The sequence below is a fragment of the Mastomys coucha genome, unplaced genomic scaffold (genome assembly GCF_008632895.1).
Source record: "Mastomys coucha isolate ucsf_1 unplaced genomic scaffold, UCSF_Mcou_1 pScaffold22, whole genome shotgun sequence".
Taxonomy (NCBI): Eukaryota; Metazoa; Chordata; class Mammalia; order Rodentia; family Muridae; genus Mastomys; species Mastomys coucha.
This window is the reverse complement of record NW_022196905.1, coordinates 232,731,844-232,742,084: the sequence shown is the minus strand read 5'-3', so window position 1 is coordinate 232,742,084 and position 10,241 is coordinate 232,731,844.

The window sequence follows — 10,241 nt, the reverse complement described above, 5'->3', positions numbered from 1 at the left end:
GAGAGAGAGAGAGAGAGAGAGAGAGAAACAAAAGCCATGTATTTGAAATGCTTGCTGGCTGGCTGGTTTCTTTCTACCACAGCAAAAGTCCCATTTCCAGCTGGGGCTGGATCCCAGTGGTAGAGCAGTGGTAGGTAGCATCTGTGGTACCAGGACCTCAAACAAACAAGGAAGAGACTCTTACCTTCCTGAAACCAGTTTCACACTAGACCCAGCGCTTCAGCAAGGACCACAGAAAGAGCTCAAATGCCATTCTTGATAAAATGGTATGACCTTCCAGAATGTCTCCAGTATTTATTTCTCGAATCTCCCGCTCAACCCGACTCTCCCTCCTGACTTTCTGACCCAAGAAGATGCCTCTGCCTGCTACTCCATGTCTTTCATTGCTGGTCTGGTCAGGGCAGGATCTTTTCTTGTCAGGTCCATGGTAGCTAGTCAGGCTATAGGAATGAAGCCTGGGTCTGGGTCTTTGTGAACAACCTCAGATTCCCTCCTTCTGGTTTGGGTTGTAAATGTCCCTCAAAAGTTGCATGCAAAAGAAACTTGATCATACTCTATTGTGCTATTGATGGGTGGTGCAACCCTTAGGAGGTGGGGGGCCTGGTGGAAGGAAGTGGGGTCACTGGACCTGTGACCCTCTGCTTCCCAGATTTGCTGTACTCCACCTTCTCCACCATGTTCTATGTCACCATAGCCTCAGAAGCAATGCAACCAAGTGACCATGGACTGGGACCTCTAACACTGAGAGTGAAAACAGGCCTTTCCTCTTCATAAGTTCATCATTGGCTTGGGTATTTTGTAACAATGATGAAAGCTGACCAGGAGATTTGAGCTATTACACCACACCTCTCCACCTTAACCAATCATGCTTTTCTCCAAGAAAAGACCCTTGAACATTCCCCACTAAGGGAGCTACACACACACACACACACACACACACACACACACACACACACATACACACCTACATATATACACATACACACAAATACACATACATACACATACACACACACACACATACACACACACATACATACACACAGAGACACACACACACCTGACTCCCTCTTGCAGCCTCTCAGCTGGCACTGTGTCTCATTTCCTGAACGTTTACCATCTACAGAAATGACCTATTGACGTCCAGGACTCTTTTCTAGGCGCCCACCTTGTCACTTGCTCCTACAATGCACTGCTCTGTAGACTTCACTCCGTTGACATCTATCCCTGCCACTTTGAGTGTAATCCACTCATTCTTCACTCATTCACTGCATGGATGTTTATTGAATGTCTACCTGTGGTGAAACAAAAGTGTGGAAAGAAAAGAAAAACAGAAGACATGGATACAACTTTATATTCAAGTAAGCCAGCAATGGAGCAATTGGGGAAACTGAGGTAGAAAGTCACAGGAGTTTCTCCCTTCTCAGAAAGTGTCTGATTGCTGCTGTCTTAGGGAGTATATTAGTCAGGATGGTGGCAGGCTCTGCTGCAGTAACAAATGATCCACCAAATTTTTGTGGTCTGCAAAACAAGCATCTCTCTTTTCCAAATATTTTGATGTTGGTCAGGCAGCTCTTCAGGTCCCTTCGGGCTCCGTGATCAAAGCTGCTCTCACCATGTAAGTCTAACTTTAACCAGCACAACTTCCTGTTCACTGATAAAGGGGGAGAGATGGGGAGTACACTCTCCACTTCTGAGACTGCAGCCCAGCAGTAATGTGCTCTTTCTCAAAACCTACTAACTGAGTTGGCTGACTCTACCCAACTGTAAGGGGGCTGGGACAGTCTGGGGCAACAGGAGAATAGACCTTAAATTACAGTTATCCATTCCAGATTGGGGGTGAGTAGAAGGGGTCAGATGCTGCTGCTAAATCAGAAGGAGGGATTCAAGACACAAGGAAGCAGCAGAGGAGATAGGGGCTCCATTCACAAAGAGAGAGGAACAGTAAACCCAAAATGCAACTTTGGGAAAGGCAGAGGTGAAGTGTGCAGTTCAAAGTCACAAATCAGTGAGGGAGGTCTTGAGGGACCTACCCCTGGCAGGGTTCCTGAAATGTAGAGAGAATCTCTGTGTATTGTATGGAGGCATCGTCTGTCAGTTTAAAAACCTATGTTCTATAGGAAAGGGTAAAATAGAAAGTGGGACACCCGGGAGGCAGAGAGGATTCTGGGATAGATTGAGGTGTGGGAGATTCACCAGGGAAGATGAGATGGAGGGATGGTACCTAAGCACAGGTACCCAGCCACGTTGCAGAATGTAGATCAGAATAAATGGAATTATATTAAATTACGATCTAGTCAGAGAAGAGCCTAGCTATATGGCCAAGGTATATCTAAAATCTATTTTTTGATTCTGAGTTTTACTTCAGGAAGCATAAGGTTAGGAGGAAGAACTAGACATAGCTTTTACTGCTTAGCACAGCATAATGAGGTAACGTGAAGAGCAGAGTGACTGCTCCAGCCACAGAGCAGGCAAAGCAGGCATGGAAGGACAGGCGCTTCCATTCCTCAGTTCTCTCCTAGCCTGCCATCTCACCAAACCATTCTCTGTAGGACGCCAAGGGAGCAGCAGAGCAGCCTGTGGCTTCAGCCAGGCAGCTATGGTGTGAGTCTCCCCAACCCTTCAGCTCCTTCTTTGGAGCCTCCTGAACCACCTGCTTCCCTGCCCCAACAGCAGCACTCTTTGGCTTTATTTATTTTTTTAAATTAACCATTTAAAACTTTTTAGATATGTAGCCAGGCAGTGGTGGTGCATGCCTTCAATCCCAGCACCTGGAAGGCAGAGGCAGGAAGATCTCTGAGTTCGAGGCCAGCCTGGTCTATAGAGATTTCTAGGACAGTCAGGCATAAGCAGGAACCCTGTCTATGTAGGAAAAAGTTAGGTGTGTATGAGCGCCCATATGTATGTATCTGTATGTATGTATATCACGGCTATGCCTTGTTTGTCAGATCTTCTGAAACTGGAGTTACAGGCAGTTTGTGAGCCTCCGTGTGGGTGCTAGGAACTCGACCAGAGTCCTTTGGAAAAGCAGCAGTTGCTCTTTTCCAGCCCCTCTAATGTTCTATGGAAAGTTCCATTGACGGTTGCCTCTCCTTCTTCCGGCCTGCTAAATGGAGCCTTTCCCAAGCTCTGGCATCTGCTCTCCATTCTCCATGCTCTCTCTTCATCTCATCTAAAATGTGGCTTACGGTACCTGGCTAATGCTTTCCGTATCCTGATCGTGAGTGTGTCTCTCCGGTCTGCTTCTGCTCCTGGCTTCCAGCCAGCGTGAAATACCCTTCCAGAGCTCCTGGATCGCAGTTCTGATGGACATGTTTGTACTAACACATAATAGTTTATCTTGACCATCCACTTGATGTGATTAAGAATTACCTAAGGGACAAAGCTCTGGGTAGAGCGTGACAATGTTTCCAGAGAAGCTTAAGTGAAGTAGGAAGACTCACTTGCGATGTGGGCAGCATCCTTCCTTCCCTGGGTAGGATAGGTAGGATGACGAAGAGGAATAAAGCAAGCCGAGTACCACCTTTATCTCCCTCTGCTTCCTGACCAGCCTTGGGCTCCTGAGAGCACACCTCCTGGCCATGATGGACTAGCCAATCCATAATGGACTATTCTTCTTTAGTAGCTTTTTTTTCTGATATTTTGTTACATCACTGAAGAAAGTAACCGATGCAACAGTACAGCCAAATCTGTTCAGTCTCTTTCCACAACGTTAAGTCTGTTTCCTGTGTTGGGCTCCAGGAGCCCACAACACAAACCACAAGAACACCAATCTTAGTCAGACAGGGATAGTTCATGGAGCATATACCCCAGGACTGATCAGGGCCATGTTCCAGGTTGGGCACTGAACCGTGACCCTGAGTTAAGATACTACAGGGCTTTTTAAGCCTGAGATCTACAAATATCTGCTAAGTTATTCCACCAACTAGGATTTAGGAATAGGAGATTTCCTTAGGAACGTGTCGTTGTTGTATACTTATCCTATTCCCATTGGTTGGGGTATTCAACTGCGGCAAGAGACTTATCTAACATTCATGTCTTAACTTGTCTACCAGGATGGGACTTGTCTTGTAACATTCATGTCCTAACTTGCTAATCAGATGTCAGTTACCCAAGACTATGTCTCTTTCTGCCAAGTAGGATGTCAATTCTCAGGGAGGCCTTGGGAACTTCAATTTTACTCCCTCACTACTCAAAACTGAAGTCTTATTCCAAATAGTTTCTTATATTGGTGCATGTGTCTCTCTTATGTTGGGCTCCATCCCAGGGGCAGCTTATAAAAGCAAATACCATAAAAGCGTATACATAGGTGCAGGAAGTGCTGCTGGGTGCTTGGTTTGGGTCCAAGCTTATTGTGGAGAACTATACAAAACAGCTCTACTGACTTCTATCGTGATTAGCTTCCAAGGGCACAGAACATAACAGAATATGTAGTCAACTTGGCATTAGAAAGTTTCCTAGTAACAGCAGAAACATATAAGGAAGTTTCTTTATAATGGCATGCTAGCCAGGAAATAGTTACCTAGGCCTTAGCATTTTATCTAACCCTTAACACCCTGACCCCACAGCCCCAATGTCCTTCATTCTTAGAACTGCCCCAGCTCAGCATCTGGGACCCTGTCTATTCATGCATGCATCCAGGCAGCTCCCACTTCCATTTCTTCCTATCCTTGTCTGAATCCTTCCTCTCCTCCCTTCCATCCACCTTGCTTAGAATGTTGAGTTTTGTCAGCTTCCCACTGGGTCCTCCTGGTCTTCCTTCCCACTCTCACCATCTGGCTAACATACTTCCTGAAGCTTGGCTCTGCCCCTGCTCACCTTCAGTACTGAGCTGAGGTTATCTGGAAGGCTTTAGGGCCTTCACCACTTTGTGTAGTTTAAGACAGGATCTTCTACATATCGCAGGCTGACCTTGAACTCACAAACTTGTCCCAGCTTCTCCTGGAATTACAGGCATGCATTGCCATGCCAAGTTGCTTGCCAGCATTATACCTGGGGTCTGCATGCACTGGCCCTGTCATTTTTACTGGCCTAGGTGCACATTTCTCACACTCTAGGGAAACTGGTTGATTCTGGTTTTCCCAGCATATCTAGAGTTGCCCTTTTGCTGGCCCTTGCTCAAGCTCCTTCTCCTGATACATGTTTCTCCCACCCCTGCTCTTACTTCTCCTTTCTCCTTCTGTTGAATCTTACCCATCTGTTGAATTTAATAATTAATAAATCCCAGCAGCGGGTTCACCTTAAGCAGCACAACAGCTGGGCCAATTGTCTAAACTCCACACAGTTAATCCACCTCTGGCCAATAATCCCAAGTATATTCTATCTTGACTACCCAGTTTTGCAGCCCTCTTGGGCCGTATTCTCCTGGCCTCTTCACATGGCAGCTATGCCTCTCTGTCCAGCACTCTTCTCAGGGCTGGCGGGTCTCCTCTTCGCCACACTCTCCTCCTTCCTCCTCTTCCCAGTCCCAAGCCCAGGAATTCTCAAGTCCTGTCTCTGGCTGCCCTGCCCAGCCATTGGCTACCGGCATCTTTATTTACCAATCAGAATCAGCTGGGGGCAGTTGAGCAGATACTTGTGTAAGCAGTTTTGGGGTCCCAAGTGAACATTAGAATGCAAGCAGCATTAGGCCAAACCCACTACATTCATCTTTCAAGGGTCTTTTTTGGGGAGGGGCAGCTCTCCTGCCTCAGCCTCCCAAGAGCTGGGATTACAGAATGGGCTCGGTGAGCTCCAAAGTTACGTTTTAAGTTTTGATCATTGTGCCTAAGAGATCCATAAACAAAAGTATCTATAACTTGTAAGCAGCCTCTTGCCCAAGGACAAACAGTTCCTGAAATGCTGCAGGCTAATGTTTATGGAAGATTATAAGTCACATGTTTTCACTTCCCTAAACAAGTTCATTTGACCCAACTGTACCTCATATGCTTGATCACAGGTAGTTGAAAGATACACAGGCAGGAAATAAATCAGGATATATGCTTGCCCCTGACTGGACCTGATGGGAAATATGGTAGCCTTATGGGTGTGCCTTTATAAGCCTCTCCTAAATGTGATTGGTGCCCATTTTCTGGGAACCCTAGAATGGTCTTGGCCAGAGTGTATTATCATGGCCAGAATGTAACTAAAGCTTGCTTCAATTTTGGCTCAAAACTAGTGGTAGTTGTCTTATTCTTGATCAGTGGGTCTAACACCACCACATGAACCCTTCAAGCCTCTTTCCAGCGCCATATTCTCCACAGGACTGGCATGCCTGCCTTTGTTACCAAGTGTTCCCATATCTTTTGCTTCTGAAACGTTTTCCCTTTGCAGCTCACTGAAGTGCTTGCTTTGGCCACTAACCACTGTCTTGTGTATACCCAGAGGACTTCCGTTTGTAGGCCTCCCAGCCAGTGGCTCTCCTCAAGTGTCTGCAGAAAGTGAACTGCTACTGTGTGTTTAAGGAAGCAGGTCCTTCTGAGGCACTTGTGTTTTCAGTCACAAGATTAAACTTCCCACAAACTGGGTTATTACCAATCCAGTGGCTGGGTTTCTTGTTCTGTAAACATTCTTGAAGCCTTGTTAATTCCGTGAGCCGTGTGAGGTCAAGCTGGCTGCTTTGCACATGCTTTAGGGGCATCCCAGGCTGGTGGTTCTTCTGGAATATTCCATTAGGTCTCATTTCTGTGAAACCCACCTACACCTGACCACACTGGAGAGGTCAGGCAAGTACTTGAAGAGGATTTCAGTTCTGAGTAAGACTCTCTCTGGGCTGATGAGGCCCAGATGTAGCATCAACAGAGCTACAGGGCAGAGTGGACTGTACTCAGTTACTTCAAAGCCACAAGGAATCTATCTGGGAGCTGAAGAAAGCTACAGGTAACTCTGGAGGCTGAAAGGCCAGCGGGGAAATGACAGCTACTTACTGGAGCAGTGCCCTCAAGGGAGCTAAGTGAAACCTCCTTCAACAGTGGCTAGAGCTGGCATCACCCCTGTGCCCTACCTCCCCGTGGGAGCATCAAAACAAAAGAATGGATGAGAAGCAATACCTCCTGGCTGTAAAATGTAGTAAAGTGGAGCCTGGGGCATGCATGGCTCATTAATTATGAACAGATATCCACTCTTTCAGAGGACCCAACTTTGGTTCCCAGCAATTATACCAGGCAGTTAGTTTACAACAGTTTGTCACCCCAGCTCCAGGGGATTCTTCACCTCTAGTCTCTGATGACTTCTGCACTCCTATGTACATACCCATACAGAGACATACATACACACACATAGTTAAAAGTAGAAATTAAAATTGGTTTTTAACGTAATAATGTGAAGCATTTTGTTACTCAAAGACAAAGAGAATACTGTGGCAGGCACTGGCCTTTCTTCTCCTTCTGCTGCCTAACTGGGGAATGGAGTGCCTTAGAGACCTGACCGAAAGCTTCTACAGCAGGGAACCAGGAAGGGATGGGCGTGGAGAGGAAGTGGGGACTGGAGAAGGTCTGCCCTGGCCCCACCTGCCCATCCCTGCTATAGGAACTATTTGGTCAGCCACAGTGGGCCAAACCACACTCACTGGCTGATAAACTGTCTGGAGACACTGACTGTGACCTAGTTCTCCCGATTTTTTTTTTGTAAGTAGAGGCCCAGAGAGATTAAGGAAGTGCATCTGAAGTCACACAATTGAGAGTATCAGAAACTCAGATTGAGTTTTCAAGCAGCTGCCTCATAGGTCTTTGCGCTCAGCCTCCCTTTCCATTGAGGCGAGATCCCAAAAGTTGGGTAGCATCAGGGGGCTGAGAAGAATGGGCTCCCCACAGACTGACTGCAAATGTAGTAAGAGGAGAAAAGAAAAAACAAAACAGCTATAAATATTCCTAAGCAAGGTGACTGTCCGACCTCAGGGACCAAGAGAAAATTCCATCCGGGTGAGAAGAAAACAAAACAAAACAACAAACTCAAAAAGCAAAACAGCAAAACAACAGCTCATTGTTTTTTTTTGTTTTTTTTTTTTTCAAATCACTTCTCATAGTTGAAAAATGGCAAGTTCCTAAACAAATAAGTTCTTTGTCCTGCTTTTGAAACATGATGTTAACCCAAAGCTTTTTTGGAGTGAGAGAAAGAAGGTGGCCTACACCTGTAATCCCAGCATTTAGAAAGGTGAGATTAGAAAGCCAAAGTCCTAAGCCCAGGCTAGCCTGTTCAGTAAAACCTCCCAATCAGTCAGTCAACCAACCAACCAATCAATCAACAACCAACCAACCAACCAACCAACCAATCAACCAACCAACCCACCAACCAATCAATCAACAACCAACCAACCAACCAACCAACCAATCAATCAACAACCAACCAACCAACCAACCAACCCACCAACCAACCAACCAATCAATCAACAACCAACCAACCAACCAACCAACCAATCAACCAACCAACCAACCAACCAATCAATCAACAACCAACCAACCAACCAACCAACCAATCAATCAACAATCAACCAACCAACCAACCAACCAACCAACCAATCAATCAACCAACCAACCAACCAACCAATCAATCAACAACCAACCAACCAACCAACCAACCAATCAATCAACAATCAACCAACCAACCAACCAACCAACCAATCAATCAACAATCAACCAACCAACCAACCAACCAATCAATCAATATTTTTTATGTTTTTTTTCTTTTAAAAACTGAACTTTTATTATTGTTGAACATTGTCCTAGTTGGGGTTTATATCGCTGTGATATAAACACCATGACCAAAAGCAAGTTGGTGAGGAAAAGATTTATTTGGCTTCCACTTCCATTTTGTAGTTCATCATTGAGGGAAGTCAGGACAGGAATTCACACCGGGCAAGAACCAGGAGGCAGGAGCTGATGCAGGCGACATGGAGGGGCACTGCTTACTGGCTTGCTCAGCTTGCTTTCTTATAGAACCAGGACCAGCAGCCCAGGGATGGCACCACCCACAATAGGTTGGGCCCTCTCCCATCCATTATTAATTAAGAAAATGCCCTACAGCTGGATCTTATGATGGCATGTTCTCAATAGAGTTTCCCTCCTTTCAGATGATTCTAGCTGGTGTCAAGTTGACATGAAACTAGCCAGCACAAACAGATTTTACATTTAAAATATTTTTTTTAAACACCCAAAGCCAAAACATGCTCTAATCTCAAGCCAAGGACTCTTTGGTGTCTGGAGGAGGACACCATTTGCCAGGAAACTGTTATCATGTACTTCCAGAAAAGTCAACACTGCCTAGAGGAGGCTGAACTTTCTATAGGGCTGGGAATTGGGTGCAGGGTCCTGAGACAGCAGAGCGCAGACCCTGCTAAGCTCTGCCAGACTCCCATCTTGTGCAGCAAGCCCTGGTATACCCTGAGAGCAGAGAGGGCTTAGTGAGAGCCTCCAGGCTTGAAGCCCTGGCATTTGGAAGAAAAGACATCGAGGAGGGCATAGCTTTTGTGATCAGATGACCTTGAGTGATCTTGGAGGGGAGTGACAAAACCCAAGGATGCCCTACCCTGTTATCGTCCTCAGCATTAGAGGTGCAGGTCCAGTCACATCACCAAACAACTCGACTTTCTGCCTCTGTCTGTCAAGACAGCAAAGCCTTTTGTGTTTTGTATTTGGCATTCCTGTGTGCCCTACTCTCAATGCATGATCCTATTTGTCCCACTGTTACACCATAGCTGCCTTTTTTTCTTGGGGATCCAACCTGCAGCAGCTCTGGCACACTCCCTGGAACTGGGTGTAAGCCCTTTCCACCTGCCCAGCTCACTCCACCACCTTTCCTCACCCTGATGCACTTGGCCATCTGCTGACCTGTTCTCTTTCATCTGGGTTGGAGGATCCTTCCAGCTCTGGGCTGTATAGAATCTTTTCTTTCTTTCTTTACCCATCTTGCCATCTTCATTCCCCTCTCTGTTTTTCAAATCTCTGTTCTCCATTCTTCCAGCCCCACAGTGTAACACCCTGTCCCTAGGTTCCTCGAATCTTGCATCTTCTTGTCTTCTTTCTCACCCCTCCCCCCAGCAGGGCCCTCTCTCCAGTCTTGCTGGTTTCCTGTGCTTTCCTGAGCACTGTGTGGGGATATGGCAGTGCCCAGGCTTAGGCAGGACTTCTATTGCTGTGATGAACAACGGGGCCAGAAGCAACTTGGAGAGAAAAGGGTTTATTTCAGCTTACAGCTTACAGTTCATGATGAAGAGAAGTCAGGGAAGGAACTCTGGGCAGGAACTGAAGCAGAAGCCATGAAGGAAC